The following is a 21,688-nucleotide window of genomic DNA, read 5'->3' as shown; positions in this document are numbered from 1 at the left end:
GCCGAGAAGGAAGACTCACTCAAAGCGGCAGCAAACTGCGTCTAAACTGAGGCCATTCTATGCGGGCTCTGCTGCTCACCCGACAAATCCGAAGTTATCCGCATACAGGGACACAACTACAAATCTCCAGGCGACCTGAGCATCCCCCTACACGGGGCTCCAATCCGGCAAGTGCCAGTCATCCGGATCCTGGGTCTCTGGTTGCAGAGCGACGGAAAGACCAACCACACAATCCAACTGCTCAAAACAACAACACAGCAGATCTCTAAGATGATCCGCCGGGTGGCCAAAAACAGAAAAGGCATGCAGGAGGAGGACACGATCCGTCTGGTGCAGGCGCTGGTCATCAGCCGCCTCTCCTACGGGCTCCCCTACCTGACACTGCTCCGAGCAGACCTAAACAAAATCAATGCGTTGATACGCGTAGCCTACAAGAATGCCCTTGGTCTCCCATCGTATACACCCAATGTGAGCTTGGAAGCTTTGGGACTACACAACACGTTCGAGGAAATTCAAGAGGCGGTCCTCCTGTCCCAGAGAGAACGCCTCCTTTCCACAGCGACAGGCCGACACTTCCTCAAGCGCATCGGCTACCCGGCGGACATTGACACCATCCTGTCGACCACGAACATTCCTACACCGTACCGGGCCAGAGTACATGTGGCCCCGCTCCCAAAAAACATGTCTCAAACTCACAATGAAGGCAGAAGAAGTGCCCGAGTAGACTACCTCAAACGCACAGTGGGACGGAGCCCGAAGACGGTCTACGTCGACGCTTACCTATATCAGGGTGCATCGAACGCAGCAGCAGTCGTGGTGGTGGACTCTTCTTACACAGAAGTCTCCAGCATCTCTATTCCGCACTGTACGGTCACGGAAGCGGAAACGGCGGCGATCGTGCTGGCTGTTCAATACGGGGACGCCACCAACCGAGAACTGCAAGTAGTAACCGACCCCGAAGCGGCATGTCGGCTCCTTCTAGCAGACAGAATACCTCAAAAATTAGCTAGATTCACGGCTAATCCAATGGCTACGAATTCAGCACTCAAACACCAGATTACGTGGGCCCCGGGGCACACGGGGGTGGAGGGTAACGAGGTCGCGGACAGGCTAGCTCGAGGTCACACAAACCGAGCGGCCACAATTCTCGATTCCACAACCACCCTCCCCATCCCCGCGGCTTACGGCGCGAGACTTCAATACCTGCGCAAACAACGACAGCTTTAACCCCCCCCCCCCCACACACACACACAAGGGGCTAAACGCACAGGAAGCGCGGGACTGGAGACAGCTTCAGACCAAGACTTTCCCCAACTTACACAAATGCAGCATCTTCTCAGAACACTACAAAGATGCCTGCCCCTGGTGTAACGAACAGCCCACTACCTACCACGTCACGTGGGGGTGTACGGGCCCCAAACCGCCAGAAATACTAACACAACAGCCGTAGGAGCAGTGGGAGACCACCCTGTCCAGCTCAGACCTAGAAACCCAGCGCGGACTGGTAATCCAGGCGAGAGCAGCAGCCAAGACCACTGGAGTTTTGAAATGAAAACTCCACTCACTGTACCTTTTTTTCCCCCGTATTTCTTTCCTCTTTTGCGAATAAATCTTTTCTACTACTAGCGCACACGAGCGCTGGGAAGGGGCTGGAAGGAGGGGGGGGGGGCTCTTTAACTGTCACTCGTTCGTCGCGGCAAGGCGAGGGGTAAGGAGCGTGCTCGAGGGCAAGAGAGTGGCGGGGAGCAAGCGGATAGAGGAGGAGGGGAGGCTGCCGCTCTCTCGTTCGTCGTGCGCCTGGCTGACCGCCCGGCGGTGGCTAGCCCATCGTGGACGATGCGGCTGACGAGAATCCATAGCAGATTCTCGCCCACGAAGTAAACAACGCAGACGCAGGCGAGAGTTCTATTGAACGGTGACGGCGTAAACGCCTGCACGCCATTTAGAGCATGAAGTGGACGCGTTCGTTTTCCATAGCTGCCGCGAAGGAACTCCAGGAAAGCAAGGGAAGGCGACGAGGAAAAATGTGCGCGCTCTCAGGCGACCTAGTAGCGGTAATGGGTAACATAGAGTCAATGGGGGGGGGGGGGCGCACTACTGCTCGCTCGCTCGTTGGTTCGTCCGGTCCGTTCGCTTACGTTGACAATCACTGTCGATGGTTTCTGCATAATTTTTTATTTATCCTCAAATCAGCCCTGTTTCATTTATCACAGTATGGCGCTTCAAGACGGGACACAAAGGAGGAACAACACACACACTGCGCTAACAACTACGTGTTTATTATCACGATGAGTCTTTTATACAGAGCAATAAAGGTAATGCCAACAAGACCATGAAAACAAAGCACACCTTGGTCAAACGGGAGAGAAGAAAAAAGGAGACACACCTCCCACCCAGCGCATAGGCACCCTGATGAATGCACCAGGGAAATCATGCTTTTGAATTTAACCGCCTAAATGTTGATTCCGTCAGCATCCCGTCTCTTAAGGTGTCTAAGAACGAAACGATTTTCTTAAGGCTGCATTCTAACTAGAATGCGCTCGGCGCAAGGTCTTTCTCTTTTTTCCTTCTTTCTCTTTTGACCAAGGTGCGCTTTGTTTTCATGGTCTTATTCGCACTACCTTTATTGCTCTGTATAAAAGGCTTAGCAAGATAATAAACCCGCAGTTGTTAGCCAGCGCAATGTGTGTGTGGTTCCTCCTTTCTGTCCCGTTTGAAAAGCTATTGTTTCTGTGATAATGAACCAACAAGCCTGTCAGTGAATCCTAATTTATTTAGCCTCAACCCTGACGATAACTCCACATTCACCATCCCAAGAAATTTCGGCCAGCAGCACTCATTTTGAAGATGTCTCTGGGTGGGTCCAGTCAGCGTCAACCACCTTGCGCGCTCGAAAGCTGCAGTGATGAAGCAGCAGGGGCCAGTCAACGGTCAGTAGCTGCCACGGGCGACTGTGTCGCGGTTCCTTTCAGTGTAAAAGTGCGTGCTTTGAATACAAGGTTTTCTTTGGCGACTTCAAACGACTTCGGTGTACGTAGGATCTTAGTATCTATCTTGCTCCTTGGTCAAAAAACGGCCTTTTCACGCCTCCAGAGCGTGGCAGCGAGTCACTATAGATATCAACATGTTGGTATCAACAAGACAAGAAGCGGGAATAAGTCGCAGAGTCGGTAAGGTAACTGTACGGGCATACTTAGCGCCAATGTAGTCGAAAATTAACCGCATTGCCCTATAGACATCATTATTTCCGGGATCGGCACACCTGGCTTCTTGACTAAAAAAAAAATACAATTCAAAAAGCAAAACAAAGGCGTGGCAACCAAAGTCGAGGCGAAAGAAGGCAACGAGGATGTACATACTCAAAAGGAAAGCGAATGAAAAAAACTGGGCATGACTAAAAGAAATAGAGAGGTCGGAAAAAAGGTGTGAGGTCTGACAATGGAACGCCGAACATAGTGCAAATAATGCAGATGTATCGTGCAATTACGCAACATTAAATGATCTTTATTGGTCCCCAATTTCAGTACATATATAATACGCCCTACGAGTATACGTATGTCGACCTTGGTTGATGCGCCTTTTTCTTCATTCGGTTTTTTTTTCTTGCTTTATTTTCCTACTTCCTTTTATCATTGCTAAGTTGTAACGTTTACGTCTGCCCGCTGCAAAGGGAAAGCATCACGCCATCATATCTGTGAGCAGAGCTGCGAACGATGGTTGCACTCTCCACTACGGCATTCGCCGTAGTGGAGAGTGCCTAAACTATTTTGACATTGCAAGCAAAACCAAAGTGATGCGGCACCTTGGGTGGAGCGCAACAGGTTAGGTAGTAGCTCTTTTCATATTTTGTGCGCTAGCTTTTATGTTTACCCGGAACAGCTTACCAGGAAAATTGCGTGCCGCTGAAAATATCCTCATTTAGTGTTTCTTCTAAATATGTAAAGTCACTAATTAACACCTTGACAATCAGAACAAGTAACGAGGTATAAAGCCTTTTTGATTAAATGTGTGTCATCAATAGAAAAATACTGCCGTCTGCTCAACTTGAGTGTGCTGGATTTGCCGGTGCGCGCGCTTTTGCTTTTTTCTGTTTCTTTTTTAAGTCTCCTTGTGTTTGCACCCCCCCCCCCTCGCCCGCGCTAGCTTCCGCGCTTAAAACAAAATCCTGCAGGATGAACATTGACCAACTTGCTCCAAGTTGTCACGATATTCAATATATATATGTCACGATGTCCTAGATGTCACGTGGTAGTGACTGTGAAGAAAGCAGCTAAACTGAGAAAGACGAAACAAGCGTTTTAATGGGCGATCTTGTGCCCTAAATACAGGCTACACTCAAAGAACGGTGACAGCGGCGAACACAGTCGGCGACCGTCGAAAATCTCATCAACGGGTCAAGCGCGTCGGCTTTTATACGTCAATCGTCGAATGTTCCAGACTAATCGCTGGGACCCGCGTGTCTTCCACAAAGTTCTACATTATACGCGTCGCCCACATATGCAATCAGATTACACAAGTTTCAGTCACAGACAGTGGATGGAACCATCGATAACATTCCAGAAACTTCCCTGCACTGTGCGATAACATTTGTTAGGCGGTGAAACGTGTCGCCCGATGAAGACAAGTACACGTGTCAATATGTGACAGTTACTTATTGATTTATTTCATTTTACCTTTATGGCCTGTTGACATTAGAGAGGGGAAGTTAAAAACAAATCGAACATACGTGTGGCACGACAGGTTTCAAATATTGGCTAACTAAACATGCAACTTCTGAAGCGCAGCAAAAAGACAGTGAAAGACCGCAAGGTCATATGGATAATACTTAATACATGGACCCACTTTTTTTTAGTGATTTACGTTATTTTGTACTTTTCGTTTATAGGTTTTCTACCATGCACCGAAAGAACGGCCTACTACAAGCGTTTTCACATTCTGCTTCCATCGGAATACGGCCGGGAATCGATCGACCAGCGGCCTCGTTCTTAGCAACAGAACACCGTAGCGACTGGTTCATCGTGGCAAATGGTGCTTTGTCTAGTATACGTTTAGTCGGAAGTTGATGAAATCACAAGAACCATTCCACCTCGAAGTAAAACTCCTTGCAATATTTCACTCTGAAGGTTGCCGCTGCCATTACAAGATGACATGACGCACAGCTACCGCAATATATGAGTCCCTGTGGAGATGTTGAGCAAAACGAGAACAAGGTGAAAGCCGGAGCCAACGTTTCGACAAGTGGTCTTGTCTTCTTCAAGGCGGCATATGCTTTCCTCACCACAGCATATATAGGTTGGGCTCTTTTAAAGGGGAGAGGCTGTAGGGTGGCTGGGTGCGGCAACGAGCGAAGGCGTGTCTGCGTGTCGAATTGAGAATAAAGGAGCGCTGTGCACAAACAAGGCCAGTGACCCGGCCGTCAATCAAGCACGTGTCAACGCCCGCGTGTTAGCCGGCGTGTCAACGGCGTCTGACACGCCGGTTCGAAAAAAAAGGAAGAAAAAAAAGATAATAATAATAATAATAATAATAATAATAATAATAATAATAATAATAATAATAATAATAATAATAAAACTAAGAAACCAAACTAAGTGTTGCTGTGTATAGCTTGAAATTTAGCATACCGAATAGATTCTAAAGCTCCCTTTGAAACCTTTATGCCTATTGGTTGCAGTGTCTTGAACTTATGGATAAGGTATGATCCTCTGTACTTTGTTTCTCATTCAGAGAAGAAATTTGACATTAAGATGTAGAGTTTAAGTTCATTAAAGTTATGACCAGCATGGTTAGTTCAAATGCTCGGCGACGGCTTTCGGAAGGTTTTTAGCTGGGTCCGCGCGATGTCCGTTTAATTAGACGCTCATTGATTGTCCCACTTCACCGATATATTATTTCTTAGAGAAGGAACACTCAAGCATGTAAATCAGATCTGAACTTGTACAAGTAAAGCTTAATTTGACTTCGTGCGTATAACTATTTGCGGTGCTCTTAATTTTAATGTCACTTTGAAGGTGCCTGCAGGTTTTGCACGTGGGGCGACAACATGCTTTTATTACGTGGGGAACGCTGTTGGCAACTTTAGCGTGCACTAACATGTCTTTAAAGTTCCTGTTGCGGCGATAGGTAACCCTAGGTACATCCGGGAACGCTTTTCTCTGATGCTGGTTACTTGATAATATTGGGTGGTATTTTCGTAGAGTGTTGTTTATTTTAGGGAGTGTATTAGAATATTTTGTTATAAAGACCGGTGGCCTGTCACATTCTGGTGTGGGCTCTTTCTTCACCAATTCCGACTGTCTCTCCAATCTTCACGCGGCATCATAAGCTCTATCGAGAGGAACTTAGGAATAGTTCCTTCCTGCTAGCGTTGTTTGAAGGTCATTTAGGTGGTGTATGTAATAGTGGTCTTCGTTGCAGATTCTTCTTATTCGTTTCGCTTGTCCGACAAAACTTCCTTGCTTGCAGTGTCGCGAGTGATGACTTTTGTAGTCTAAATATTGCTGGGTATCCGTAGGCTTCCGGTAAAGTGTCGTCCTCAGTGTCACGTGTATTGTTTAAGCATAATAAAATACAATCTAATACTGGCAGGGTGAAGAAAAATCGAATGCACGAAAGCATGCTCATATACATACCAAGGACGAGCATCACAGCTATACTGGAGTTTCTCATAGTTAATCTGAAAAGATATAATACAAGCGATATAGTTTTTGCTGTTGTTTAAGGCCCGTAAGACGAAGCCAATTAAGCTAACTTCTTTTTTTATTGATTAACTTTTTTCCGATGTTCCTATTGTTGACGGGCTCCCTGCGTGCGACGGAACTTTAAGTTGTGCATTGTGTGGGTTCAAGCCTCAAGAACACTCTCTTTAAGAGACCCTATGATTATTGAAGCTCGTTAATTCTTGGTCGTGTTTGCCGCGCTTTCAAGGGAACCCAATAAAACCAATAAGCTTGATATTTGAAGTATCTGCAGTTACACGGAAGTCACATGATGGTTCGAGGGAGCAATAGCTGAAGACATAAGGCCTCGTGATATTGAAAAAACTATCGTCACGGTAGTTGATGCCCCAAAGCGGCGATAACAGTCACTCTTAGCCTCGAGTTAAAAAGGGAAAACAAACTCACAAGAGCTGAAAAATTATAAACATTGATGTTAAAAGTCCAAGTCCGAGCAGTAATTGTGGTGATGTACAAAAAAGATATAAAAAGAGAGAAAAAGAGAAAAAGAAAAGAATTGCTGGTAGTGTCTTAGAGGCTATTGATAAACATACAACCTATAGGTACATCACGACCATCTTGTGTCGTTTGTTTAAGAGCCTTCGGGCGCATGATTGGCTATCGGATATTGCAAATGTATAGAGCTGTACATGCAATGTGTGTGTTATTACTTGCCAGGTAATAAGCTATACTAGCAATATAAAAAGATGCAAAACGCCAACACCTCTTGGACAACCACTCAGAATTGCGTGCAGAATTTTGACGTCCCTTCCGACTGACCGATAACCTGATCAATAGAAGCCGTACATTGCTTCGAGTTTGTCATGCTTGCGATGTGTGTAACTTCAAAATAACGTTTGTCTCTTTTCTAGCGCGTTATTGATGCATGGTTAATACAAGTTTCGGGATGATAGACCGAATAGCTGCTGCTTTTCAGGTATGGTATGAAGAACTTTATTGGGTCCTGAAGGTCAACCCTAGGTTGACGCGGGCCGCTCCCACGTCGGGACTGTCAGGCCGAGCCCTTCAGACACATCGCTGGCCTTCCGGACTGCCCGTAATTGGTCAGAGAATGATTCACTGTGTAGCATTAGCCGCCACCATTCTTATTCTTTGTCACAGTCTGTGAAGACCGCGGGGCACTGCCAAACCATGTGGTCAAGAGTAATGATGCCATTGCACTTATTACACTTCACCCGGGGAACATAGGGATCGATTATTAACATATAACGAAATCACGAAGAATCATTATTTAGGCAGAAGGGAATATCCATTGCCACACGGTAAGCTTTGCAGAGCCCACGCGGTCACATGACGATTGCTACAGACAAGAACATACCCAAGTCTCGATTTTATTAACAGGATCTATCCGGAGAGGTAAACTCAAACCAACTGCTTTTCAGGGATCTCCTAGAAAATACTTGACAACGAAGAATATACAGGTGTTTCAATTTCTGAAAAGCTGCAAAGCTTGGACTATCGGTGCTTGTTGAAATCTCCAAAATTTAAGTATAAAAAGAACTATTCGCGAAGAGACCACTGCTTGAAGTGGAGTTTGGAAGTAGCCACATTTTCAATGTCTAAAGGACTGGGCGTCATTTCCTTCAAGCAGTTCGTCTCCAACGAGCACAGTATCTTTTTCCGCTGCCCCAGTTTTGAAAAAAAATTCATAATACGTGAAACGCAAAGTAAGCTTTTATAATCAGAACTGCTTGAGGGGTAAAGGAGTCACTAAACAGTTCAGCAGCTAGCGTCAGGCGTAAGCTGACTGTCAAGTGACTCGGAGCAGGCACAGCTGGAAGCCCGAGAAGCCCACACTCACGCCAAACACTGGCGATCCGGCTGGCTCAGAGGCTGCACTGTAGGCATAGAATAGACGATTTGGCTGGCCTTGTCTGTGCGCTCTTCTTAATTAAAATTAACCCCACTACAAAAATGTAGCTCATTCTGGTGACCTACGACGTGGCGACGAGCGGGTCCTATTGTTTCAGGAAGTGAACGTGGACAACATCCCCACCACGACGGCGCAAGTCGGATGGCGGTGTAAGTGGCTCTATGACATAGTTTACCGGAGAGGTGCTGTCGACGATGCCGTATGGTCCGTCATAGATTGAGAAAAGTTTTGTCGGAAGTCCAGGCGTCGTACAAGGCACGAACAACCAGACAAGTGTGCCGGGAGCGATGTTTGGGTTGGTATTGCCGCCATCGCGACTGCATTTTTGTCGTTGGTGGTCCTCGGAGATAAAATATCGGGCTATCTTACGACATTCCTCGACATATGCGGCGATGGCCGAGACGGGAGCCCATTCTGACGGGTCTGGTTGATAAGGTAAAACGGTATCAGTGGTTGCCACTGTAGATGAAAAATCATCGGGAAAATCCTATAACACTTTGTGTAACCGTATTATGTGCGTACGTGAGAAACTGGAGAATGATATCCAAATTTGTATTATCCATTGAAACGCACATGGCAAGCATGTCCCTAAGGTTTCGACTGAAGCACTCCGTAAGCCCATTAGTTTGAGTATGGTTTGCCTTGGTGGTTGGGTGAACAACTCGGCATTAAGCGAGCAGGGCTTCAACCACCTGCGACAAAAACACAAGGCCTCTGCAGTTCAGCAGTTGCCGATATAGATCATGACGAAGAGTGAGACGACGGAACAGAAAGGATGCAACGTGACTGGCGGTGGCTGCAGGTGAAACGGCGGGTTCAGCATACCCTATAAGGTGATCAACTGCGAGAATGATCCATCGTTTTCCACTGGGCGTTAGCGGTAGCGGCGCGTAGAGGTAAATGCTGACATGGTTGGAGGCAAGAGCAGGGTACAGAGGCGGCTCTAATAAACCGTGGACCGGATGAGGCGGATATTTGAGGCGTTCGAATTGCGGGCACGAGCGAACAATTTTTTTGACAAATCTAAACGTTCCTCAACAGTAGAAACGCTGCCGCAGGCGCTCATACGCCCTGAAGACGCCTGCGTGTGCACATTGTGGGTCGGTGTTGAAAAATGCGCACGTATCGGAATGCAAAGTCCTAAGGATAACAGAGAGCCACTTGCCACCATCGGGCTTGTAGTTTCCTCGATACAAGAGGCTATCCCGGGTGGCGAGATGAGCAGCTTGGCTACGCAGGGAACGGGGGATGGGAGATGCAGGCGAGCCGGAAAGGAGATCTAAAAGAGAGGCGCCCCAGGGATCCCTTCGCTGTTCTGACGCGAAGGTGTACGTGTCGATGTCGACCAACGAGCCCACCTCGAAGGTGGAAAGGGAGGCAGTGTCGCCTGGCAGCGGTGAGCGGGGCAGAGCATCTGCGTCAGCGGGCTTACAACCGGAGCGGTAGACTATGTGTATGTAGTAGTCTTGAATGCGAATAACCAAGAGGTCACGACGTCCAAATGGGTGTTCTAAAGAAGATAACCAACAGATGGCGCAATGGTCAGTTACCACATTGAAAGACCGTCTGTATAAATAAGGCCGAAACTTTCCGAGTGCCCAAATGATGGAGAAGCATTCTTTTTCTGTAACGCTATAGTTGAGCTCTGCTTTCGTCAGTGCACGAACGGCATAAGCAACGACGTACTCGGAGTAGCCAGGTTTGCGCTGCACGAGGACAGTGCCAAGGGCAATACCACTGGCATTGGCATACACTTCAGTTGGGGCGGTGGTATCGCAGGGTGGCATTGCAGGCGGAGACGTGAGAAGACGGCGTAAGGTCAGAAATGCTGTATCGCATGCAGGAGACCAGTAGGATAGGTCGTTGGCGGCATTTAGGAGAGGTGTCAGAGGTGATATAACCGAGGCAAAATAGTGAACAAAGCGACTGAAGTAAGAACAGCAGACGCTGAAGGCGCTGAGTTCTTTGTGTGTCGTAGGTTTTGGAAACTCTGTGACAGCGCGAAGTTTTGATAGGTCGTGAAGGATTCCATCTTGGGGAATACGACATGACCTAGAATCATAACTTTGCGTGCGGCGATTGACACCTCTTTAGGTTCATTTGCAGGCCTTCGTTCCTCAAGCACGTCAACATTTGGTTAAGACGAAGAAAATGGTTGTTGAAATTGAGGGCGAACACAGCGATGTAGTCGGGATAGCATAAACACGTGCTTCATTGTAGGCCGAGCAAGATATTATCCATGATTCGTTTAAACGTTGCATGCACATTGCATAGTCCAAAGGGCATCACGTTATATTCGTATAAACCTTTTGTAGTAAAGAATGCAGTTTTAGGGCGTTCAGCTGCTGAAATCGGAACCTGCCAGTAGCCCACGCGCAAATTCAGCGAGGAGAAGGAATGCGGCGCTTTGAATGCTGTCCAGAGCGTCGTCAATGCGCGCTAGAGGGTACACGTCTTTTATGTTAGCTTATTAAGACGGCGATAATCAACGTAGAACCGAATAGAATGATTTTTTTTTTGTAACAACGACTACCCGTAATGCCAGGGACTATTGGAAGGTTGAATGACGCCGCGCTAAACATGTCGTCGACGTGCACACTGATTACGCTCTTTGGCTGAAGCATGGTGCGGGCGCTGCCGCAGTGGTGCGTTGGAGCCAGTATTGTTGGGGTGGCTATTCGATGTGCGGCCCAGAGTAAGCTGAGCGATGTCAAAAGAAAAACGAAACTGGACAAGCAGGTGAAGAAGCTGTTAGCATTGCTCGGAATTAATGTCATCCGCAATGAACGGCGTGAATGCGTCAGATGATGACGGAGCAGAAGCTGAAAGCGCGCTAAAGTCAGTGAGCTCTGAGTGGGACGAAGCATATGAAGCAAGTGGCACGTCAATAACAACCATGTCTTCAAGGGGCTGAACACGGCCAAGTCCTTCGCCGCAGAGAGCCTTCGACGCTGTAGGACGCAGATCGCAGACATCTATGGAACTGAAGCTGGATGAAATGTCTAGCGTAGCCAAAGAGGGGAGAATATCTTTGCGGGTTATAAATACCGTCTTCGCGTGTTGTAAGGTACCAGCTTAGCAGGAAGAAAAATGGCGCCAGCGAGAGGCACATCACACAGAGACGATAGATCGACTTCAGCACAGGCACAGTTGATGAAGGCGTTATTTGGCGTGAGAGCGTGCCAGCCAAGTATAACGTAGTTAGAGCACGCAGGACGACGGAACCACAAACTTGACAATGTAGAGAACGTCCAGTTGAACAACTGTTGCCGTGCATGCTGCTGAAGGCTGAACTGGCTGGAAGCTTGCTGCGTGGAGAGAAAATCGAGAAAGTGGCGCCGTAACTTTTCGCAGAGCGTGGGAGAGGCGTTCGTTCAGTACAGACACAGCTGATCCAGTATGAATTAGCGCAGCGGTAGGGACGCCGTCAGCAGCAAGATCGACAACGTTCGAAGGCCAGAATGGATATGACTTGTACAGATGGATGGCGACGCAGTTCCTTCATCTTGAACTGCGGCGCATAGCTTTCCTCTTGTGTTGAATGGCACCGACGCATGGGTTACAATATATATGCGTCGTGGAAAGGTTGCATGTCGGCGTAGCATGGTGTATGCTCAAAGCCATTAGAGTGCAGCTTGCGGCGGTGGCAGGATCGTGTAAATGTCCGTGTATACACAGGCAAAACATGTGGGCCTGTTGTCTTGCGCGCGCCAAGTATTTACAAATGCGGGAGCTGGTCCATTAACGGAATGATGTACGGGCGGCAGCTGCCATGGATGTTCCGCAACGAGTGGTTGGCGAGCAGACTGCGCGACATTGGCTGCGTGAGTGGGGCCCCGACAGGGTAATGCAGATGCGGCATTGGTAGGGCCTCAGCGTCTTGCTCTTCAATAATTCACCGGAGCGTCGGGGCGAGCTGTGTAGGAGACGGTTGCTGTAGCAGCTGCTGTTGGGGAAACCCAGATAAGGGTAGTAGGGAAAGTTGACGTGCAACTTCCTGCTGCGCGAATGCTTGGATTTGTGTGAGCAGGGGGTAGTGATAAGAGAAGACGGTCATGGCAGAGAAGGCCACGTCAGCCGCTCACTGGCGCCTAGTCAAATTTCGCTACCTCTTCAACTCGTTGAAGCTTTGGTACAAGCTTATCAGCTCTGATAAGGTACATTGTCTCTCGGTGATCACAACCTAAAAAATGGGATTGGCAATGTCTTGAATATGTGTTCCACCTTGTCATTTCCATGCATAGAAGCATCCACACGTTTGCGGAGGTCTATAACGCCTTCAATATAAGTGGTGATTGTTTCACCTGGTTGTTGCGCTCGCTTCTCAATACCTGCTAGACTTCGTGATTTTAATACCACATGTGAGCCACGCCCGCACTGCAGAAGATTATGTTCTTTAACTGGGAGGTATCGTCCATCGAGGAGAGAGAGAAGTTTGTATTGGGAAAGGGGACAGGTTGACGCTATCTTCTGCAGCACTTGCAGGAGCACGGCTCAGCCATAAGTCCATGAAAGAAAGAAAATACTAGGGGGAGCGTCACGTGATTCCGCTAGCCTGGCAAGCCAACCTTCCTTGACGTCACCCCTCCCGATCTCTGGGCCTTGTGCGCGGTGCAAAGTTGGGTAAGTATAGCCCACATGATTGCCGAACCATTCGAGATTGTGTGGTACGTGGTAACATTTAGTGGCGCCTGCGGTCACAGGCATGAACGCAGGTAGGAAATGGTGGTTTTCTGCTATCGCGCACGTCGTTGTTTACTTCCAATGCGTCGCCTTGAAACGTCGAGAAAGACTGGGGTACCTGACCCATGACGGCAGAATTTTCAGAGGCACTTTCGCCTACCAGCGTGGTTGGTGGGGTTGCCAGCGCACTCGCGTGGAAAACCGTCCAGAATGTCCGAGCATGGTGTATAATTATTTGGTCAAATCAGTGGTTGTGCACCTTAAACTGCGGTACCTATTTATTTGGAAATTTGGTGCCCTTCTCTTGCATCTCGGAAGAGGCGGGATGTTTCGCAGGATGTTTTTTGTGGCATTTTTGCTTAGTAAGAGGTTCTGCTGTGCGTTCTTCGTTGTGAGATAAATAAATAGCACTAGCCTGCTGTCTGAACGCCGCCATCATTGCCTTTTCTTCCGATTTACATGCACTATTTTGAAAGCTATTGTGGTGCGGTGTCGTTGAGTTGTTGAGAGGCGCCTGTTGAGTTCTCGCTAGTCTGCTGAGAGGCCGAATACTTTGAGTCGAACGGCAGCATCGACTGATACAACCTGCCTTAGAAATGGGCCAATACGACCTCGAATATGTTCGGAGTCCTCGGCTCGCCAGTGCGTCCATGGGCACAAGGAAGGACGAAATTTTTTCTCACGAGCGAACAGTCGCTGCAGACCCTGAACGCTCGCTTGATCTGCTGCACATGTTTGCGGAGGCGAACTTTGTCATTGTTTCCCACAAGACGTGCCCAGACGCAACGAATCGCCGTCGGAAGGGTGTCTTGGTTAATTGCACAGGTTTGCAGGGCGAAAGATTGCCTCGTGTCCATGAAACCCCCCAGAAACATGAAAAGTCGTCCTTGAGGTGGTCCTTGTGGGTCGTTGGGCACAATGCCGGTTATCCGAAGCCTTCGTTCGCTACAGTCTTGGCGCCTGTATGCGGCAAGCCGCGTCAAGGTAAAGTGTGGCGGTTCGGTACTTTAGCTGTCTAATATCACACAGACTCGACTGCTTCACACGCTTAAATTCCTTCACTAACTTCGGTGTGCCTTTGCCATGCCTACTATGTGCGCATATTCCTAAACCCCCGCAGCAGACGCAACCAAAGGAACCCAACTAAATCTACCGTTTGGCCATAAGGTAAGGGCCGATTTCCCATCATCCCACTCCTCTAAATTTTTTATGGCTCGGAGACTGCCACGTGAAGCTCTCTCCTGGTCTTTTCCTTCCTCCGTGGTATCGTCCCATCGATTGCGCAAGCTCAGCCGTTCGTATGAAGACAGCCAGTCGTTGATATCATGCTCATCTGTACCGCTATACACAACAGGATCTATGCGGCGAAGAGCGCCAGAGCACGCCATGTACGATGTTGGCGACATCTGCTGTCAGGCATGGCTGAAGGCCGAGTCCGAGACCGGAGTTGCAGGGTGGAAATGTTCTTGAAGTATCGTGCACCCCCGCCAGTTGTAAACGGGTATATTCAACAGTTCAGCACGTAGTGTCAAGCGTAAGCTGGCATTAAAGAGACGCAGAGCAGAAACAGCCCGAGCGGCCCACACTCGCGCAAAGCACTGACGATCCGGCTGGCTCAGTCACTGCACTGTAGGCATCGAATAGTTTATGGGACAGGCCTTGTGTGTGCACTCTTCATGTTTATTACAGAAGCCACAAAATCGTTATTTCACAGTTTATTTTTTTAATTTTTCCTATAAAAACTCTACAACATCCTCAAAAGATACAGGTGTGTTTTCCGATAAGATGAAAGAGGGATAAAATGGTGTTAGCGATTTGAATAGCTCGGGAAGACATTTGCGCAACCCATCATGGTTGCTAAGTGACCAGGGCGCTTTGCTGCTAAGCACCACGTCATGGGGTCAAATTCGCGGCCCCGGTGGCCGCATTTCCGTGGAGGTGAAATACAATAATGCCCGTGCATTCCCAATGGAACACGCTACAGAGCCCCAGGTGGCCCAAATTTTACTGGACTTCCCCCACTGCGGCATGCCTCATAATCAGATCGTGGTTTTGACACGTGAAACTCCAGAATATAAATTTTAAGTGTTCTTTTCCTGCAATGCCAGGCACGTCATTAAAATATGGTACAGGCTAAGAATATCCACACTTATGTGAACTTAGTGATTTGATTCGTTTAGCCGTTATTTTTTCTTTATCCTAGTTACTGCTACCATATTGTATAGCGCGCGGCAATTTTCGAAGAAACAATGCTTTGCTTCTCTTCTTCTGCATTTTACTTATCTCTATACATTCATGCACCAGGGCATTTGTTTCTTCTCAGGGCGGTTTCTTTTCCCTATAATAGAGTGTTTTAGCTTGTACGGCGTTCCGGTGAACGCCAGAGGACTGGGCGTATTACCGTATGGGCAGGAAGCGTAAACGTGAGCGGTTCACAGGTGCTGCCACCTCGCGAGGCAGAGCTGAACCACACAAGCACAGAGATAATATTGCGCCAACAAAGTATATTCTACTTCACTGCTAATGTAATTTTTCGGCAAGGGCGAATCGTGACACAATTATGCCTTCGCGAAAATTTAGACCAGTAACGAAAAAGATTACACTTAGTTATTGAAATATTAGCTCCGTACTTGTATAGTTGAGTTCTGCGTCACAAGGTGGCTGCACCGCTCCGGCAGCTCACGTTTAAGGCTACGCACCGCCGGTAAAACACCTAGTCCACCTGCGTTAACCGGAGTATACCGGGCAAGCTAAAACTCTTTAACGTCTCGTGCATTTTCTTTTCTCGGGGTGCTTAATCTAATACTCTCTTGCTTTGAAGGCTTTGCGCTCATTTGGCCATGCTAAATTGTCACGGTGGAACGCGCGCATGCATGTGTTGTGGAGGCTCAATAATAAGCGAAGACCTCGCGAACTACAGAAATTTCTTTGCAGGCTGTTAAAGATCTATGCGGATATGTATTTAAGAACCACTGCACTGCATTATTTCGAGGATGTCAATGAATTTATAGCGGTGGCTCATCTAATGCGTTACAAGCTGCCGTGGCCATGGCACGCGGCTCAGTTTTAGCGCACGCTGAGGGTCCGCCGCCGACTCGCTTCGTATGCAGTGAATGATGTGTGACAATCTGAGCGGCACACTAACCACATGTTTTCTTTTATTTATACGATTGCGCTTCATAAAACACGATTGCGGACATCAACCCGTGGAGCAGCAATTTTCTTACCGTTCTGGTGCCAATTCTTTCGCAATCTCTTCGAAACAGTTACGGCGCTTCAAGCAGCCCAGAATCAAATAGTCAAGAGAATTATCCAGCTGGCATTGTGCGCACACGGCGGACCATTTTTATGGACGATTGCTTTGTATGAAGTGTTCCGAGAACAAAACGTGCTTGCAGAAGGGAAGGGCCACGACGACTCACGCTTGATCTGCGTAATTATGTGCAGTGCTGCGGAATCTGGAAGAACCTGGAAGCATCTGATGGCGCCAGACCGCCACCATCACGTGAATCGTAACACTGGAATATTAGCACATAAACGTTCACCTACCTCTCCCACGAACTCAGTGATTTTTTGTTGCCACACATTTGTCACCAAACATACAGCTGGAGATCGTTTGTTCCGATATGGTGATACGAATGGAGTGAGGCTTTGTGGCACCGCATCGAAGAGAGAGTGCATCATACAGTGGTTTCTTGCCCTCATATCGCTGCACTGATTAATTATGGCAATGAGCGTAAGCTGAGAAACTCGTTTTGTTGCAGGCCCAGTGCTTATTCGTCGAGCGCATCTGCAAGCTACAATGGATGTGTTAAGCAGTTTACTAGAGCGAACTATTCGCGCTGTTGTTTTGGTGATGAAAGGAGTCATCGCTATCACAATTTTCGTATGGTACTAAAAAATAACATTCGTGATGATGCCAGCATGGCAGAAGAACAATGCCGGCGATGTCGACAGCTGGTTAGAATGACACAATCCATGTGCTATGTATTCAATATATCTAAAACTGGGTTATAATTTCAATGCATAGTGTAGCGCTTTCGTGATGCATCGGCAACTTTTTACGCTGTCCGCCTCGTATATATGGAATGGTCATTTTTATGTTTTATAGACTTTTCAAATATTGCCTGTTGCGGATCACATAATTCTAGTTCTTTAACTGGGTTATTCGTAGAGGCGGACATTACTTACATAAGAAATCGAAATGCATTGTCAGATAATTAGCAAAATTTACTAAGTAACTTTTTAATCATTTGCTTTACTGTTCATGTTGCAATATACGAATAGCAGTGTGTTTTCAAGGCGTACTCACTTAGAATTAATTTAGAGAACAACACCAGTTTGGAGATATGCGTCATCAAACTCACTATGAAAATGCACTGTTGTTCCACCTACTCTTTAACAAAACGGATCTTTTATGCCTTGGAGCACAAAAGTAACTGGAACACCCATGTATTTCGTCCCACGCTTTGAAAAATAATATATTGAAACTGGCGTAACCCTAGAAATTCATTTAAAGCGCATATGTCTTGCACACTCTCTGGCTCCAATTCGTAAATTGGATATCTACTTAAAGCAATTAAGAAGCTAAACAAGAAATTTTCGTAATTAATTTAATATATGTTTTGATTTCTTGCACTATAGTAATGTCTGCCTCTTCTAACAATCCAGCTCAATCCACAGGTGATCTTTTTTTTAATTCCGTGTAACTCAAAACTGATCGCCCTGTATAAGGACATACCATGAGTTTCTCTAACAGCATGCAACAATGGGGAGCTAGAGCTCAAGGTCAAAATTTTGGTTGGTGACATTGTTGTGCAGTCTTTCTCACCCGCGCTCCAACATGCATGTCCACCCTGGAATCCTGATTGTACCATTGAACACTGTACAAACAAGACTCGCATTAATTCACAGCCGACGAGCTCGATCCTACCTATATGTATATCTACAGCATGTGTTGCGTGATAGCATCGTCTTAAAAGATAAACTCGTTTCCATGCGCCGCGTAACGTGCGCATTTACTTTGCGTAACAATGACGTTTTAATTACGTCAGAACTGGCCTCGTGTCACGATTACGCCAGATGATTTACTTTGCGTCCACTAACCTCATTCTACAACAAACTCACTCGTTTCGTACATTCTTCGTTCCTCGAATACCAATCACTGGTTCAAAATACGGCTGCAACTCTGTGTTTCCGTTGTGAAAAAACTAGCCATGGTCGCTCAGTGGTTATGGTGTTGTGCTGCTGAACACCAGGTCGCGGACTCGACTCCGGGTCGCAACAGTAGCATGGCGATCGGGCAAAGCTGAAATGGCAGAAAGCTCCTGTACCGTACTTTCGGGTGCAAGCTAAAGAGCCCGAGGCTGTCAAAATAAAATCAAAGCACACCACTACTGTGTCCCTTATAACATACTGCGCAGTTTCGAGGCGTTAAATCCCATAATTTATGCATTTAATACCTTGGGGTATTTGCCCGATATCCGCTAAAAAAAACTGTCGCTCATGCACCCCGTACAACCAGCGAAGTTGATATTTGTGGCCCCGGTGTATATCGTGGGTTAATATCAAACTCTTTTTCAATTATTTGTTACATCTTTGCGTTTCTTAATGAGCTTACGCACACGTTTGGGCTGGGTTTATCACAGCGCTTACTTAAAATGCTGCACATTGGGCTTCGCATAATAACCACCGTGGAGGGGTGCAATGACAGGTTCATTGTGGTAATCCGGCGGCTTCATCAAAGTCTTTCTGAATTATGTTGCGCATTTGTGTTTGGTAATGCGTTAATCATAGTGTTTGCGCTGTAGTTACCAAGTTACACAATGGGACCGCACATTTCTTTTAATGAAAGACAGGGACGCATTTTTGAATCCTGGATCCTTGGCCCGACGTCGCCGGTGGTGATCTAGCTCGGCCGCAGTGTCGGCGGCGTAACGTTGTCGCTTTAGCGCCGCTTCGCGATTTAGCTCGGTCGCACGAGCCGCCGGATCGGCCCGACATTGCCACTTGCACTATAGGCATCGCGGGCCCGATCTTCTGCAGAGGCGTTGGCGCGCCGCCTAGGAGATCTCTCTCGCTCCTGCTCTCAGCCTGGTTGCTCGTAGGCCAGCTGCTCCTCGGGAGAACGAACGATGCGTCGAGAGAGACTTCTGCGAGCGCGCTCTGCTGTAAGAGAGAACCGACGTCACTATCGGGATCAATGGCGCGCCACACCTTCCACCGGAAGGTATGTATGGGCGGACCACAAGCGTTGTGCGTAGGCATATACAGCTTGGCTGCAAAAGTATTTCTTTAATTACGTCATCATGATATTGTCTTAACCCTATTTCCCTGTGTGTTCCTTCCCTGCAATAATGCGTAGATAAATGTGTATGTTCTAAAGGCAAAAGCATTTCTATGCCTACCCAAAGAGAAATTTGTCCGTTCTTCACGTAAGACGAATGCAGTGGCTCATGACCTCCTAAACAATGGCCCATATCCCCGCAGGGGGATTAGTGTGGTCGGACCACGAGCCTGTCGCCTAGGCATATACAGCTTCGCTGTAAAAAGTGAACCCACCGCCCGTTCTACTACTGGCAGTTCCGACGCGCGAACCGTCAACAAAGTTACAGGCTGACTTATCTAGAGTCTCACTTCTTACTGAACTGCTTCCGCAGGTCCTGACATAGTTCCAATAAACTCAGAGCTAAATAACTTAATTAGCTATTAGTGTTTCTACTAGTTGGATATAGTCTCATTAGTTCCATTGCTATGCTTCTTCATGGTGTCACAGACCACTGGCTCGCGTGAAGAAAAAAATTAGGAAGTCGAAATATGTCTAATTCGAAGGTGCTTCTTGAAAGGTTTTATAACAATCGTATGCTTGGCGCAACGGCATTTCCATGTGTTGCCAGCGTCAACTGTGTCCCGTGCAATTACATGCCGATCCAAGAGTACCTTGTTTAACATGAATGCTAACTTCACCTTTAACATCTTCAGTGATGTACTTACAACTGCTCACATGGTCTTGTTGCGTTATGTTACGATATTCTGCCTCTTCCAGTTTTCTTCCTCTAACACTGTCTCGCTATGCGACCCAAAGTCTCGCCAAACATACTTGCTACTCTCAATATACAGACACATTAAATAATGAAATTAGTAGCCTTTATGAAAGAAATTAATAGTGCTGATGTCGTTAAAGCAAAAATTTAGTGTAGCTTGTTGTTCAAGATGGGCAAGAACAGCTCCGAAAGAAGGGATATAAGGAAAGCATGGCCTGTATTTACAAAATGTTGTTATGCTAGTGAAGTTGATAAAAACAAAACTATGCATTAGTGACAGCACACATGTAATCAAAAAGAAAGAAGTTCCATAGTTACGCAAGAAAATATTTTTTTGAAAATTCGGGAGGACCAATCTCGCGAGGACTGTCGACAGTAACGCGCTAGCATAGAATAAATATAGCCACACAACGTATTGCCACCATCGAAACGAGTTTTCTACGAGGCGTGTTCTGCAGTGGGACTCCTCCTTCACGCCTCCCTAAGGACACTCGGTGTCATCAATAGTCGGATACAACTTTAGAAAAAAGGGGGCGTTTACTCCTCCGAGGCGGATGCACACGACATCCACCAATGGGCGTGCACTCTGGACCGACGTCATGCGCCGGACGGCCGGTGACTTCGCCGCTTCGGTCATCTGGGCGGGGCCTCCCCTTTTTTCTAAAGTTGTATCCGACTATAGCGCCGCCGCCGCGTATCCTGGGATGGCATGCGAAATGCATGGCGAACCGGTGCGTGCGAACACTGAGGGCGCATTTACACCGAAGGCGGGGCGGGCAAAGCGGGCAGGCGGAAAGCGGTAAGCGGCGAAAACCTCCTCGCCGAGCGGGCAATGCTGGCGTAAAGCGAGGCGGGCAGCCAGATCGCTATCGGACCGATTTTTTCCGCCCCGCCGGAGCTTCGCGCTTTCCCGCAGCCAATCAGGGCTCGAGGAGACAAGCCGGCTCAAAATGGCATCCATCGAAACAGCTGGATTTTGCGCTGCACTTTTGATTGACACAATCATATGTTACCCGATGCTATATGACAAGAGACACGACAGACTCAAGGACACTGAATACAGGAATCAAAGCAATGGCATGACCCATTCTCTCTCGTTCTTGCAAGGCGGGGCGAACCCACCATTGCCATTGGCGGGCTGTCTTCCTTCGAGCTTTCTGCTGCTCGTCTTGAAAAGCTGCTAAAGAAGCGGCGAGTAGAATGCCAACTATTTCGTCTTCTTTGCCCGAGCTGATCATTCTTCACAAGTGGTTAGCAAGCAAAAGCACCGAAAGCGCGCGAACGGCTGGTTTGTCGAAAGTGCTGCATACGGCGCAAGCTCTCGGGCCGTTCAGGAAGCGCGAGGCTCCGTG

The 21,688-nt window shown here is 47.6% G+C and overlaps 2 long non-coding RNA genes across 3 annotated transcripts in view; both read right to left on the bottom strand.

Annotated features, from left to right (window-relative positions):
• The window catches only part of LOC139051746 (uncharacterized), a 45,876-nt gene extending 28,888 nt beyond the window's left edge, over positions 1-16,988 (bottom strand). The window contains exons 1-2 of one of the 2 annotated variants that reach the window (XR_011509521.1): positions 16,843-16,988; positions 6,633-6,676 (exon numbers count right to left, since the gene is read on the bottom strand). This is a non-coding gene — a long non-coding RNA (uncharacterized lncRNA). Of the gene's footprint in view, positions 1-6,632; positions 6,677-16,520; positions 16,629-16,842 lie in introns of those variants that run through there. The other variant, XR_011509520.1, reaches the window with a different exon arrangement.
• A 2,175-nt stretch (positions 16,989-19,163) lies between these two features.
• LOC139051747 (uncharacterized) overlaps positions 19,164-21,688 on the bottom strand; it is a 193,317-nt gene continuing 190,792 nt past the window's right edge. The window contains exon 3 of the long non-coding RNA XR_011509522.1: positions 19,164-19,461. This is a non-coding gene — a long non-coding RNA (uncharacterized lncRNA). The remainder of the gene's footprint in view (positions 19,462-21,688) is intronic.

The sequence above is a fragment of the Dermacentor albipictus genome, unplaced genomic scaffold, assembly GCF_038994185.2.
Source record: "Dermacentor albipictus isolate Rhodes 1998 colony unplaced genomic scaffold, USDA_Dalb.pri_finalv2 scaffold_14, whole genome shotgun sequence".
NCBI classification, from domain to species: Eukaryota; Metazoa; Arthropoda; class Arachnida; order Ixodida; family Ixodidae; genus Dermacentor; species Dermacentor albipictus.
The sequence above is the reverse complement of the archived record's forward strand: the minus strand, read 5'-3'. Positions and strand labels throughout refer to the sequence as shown.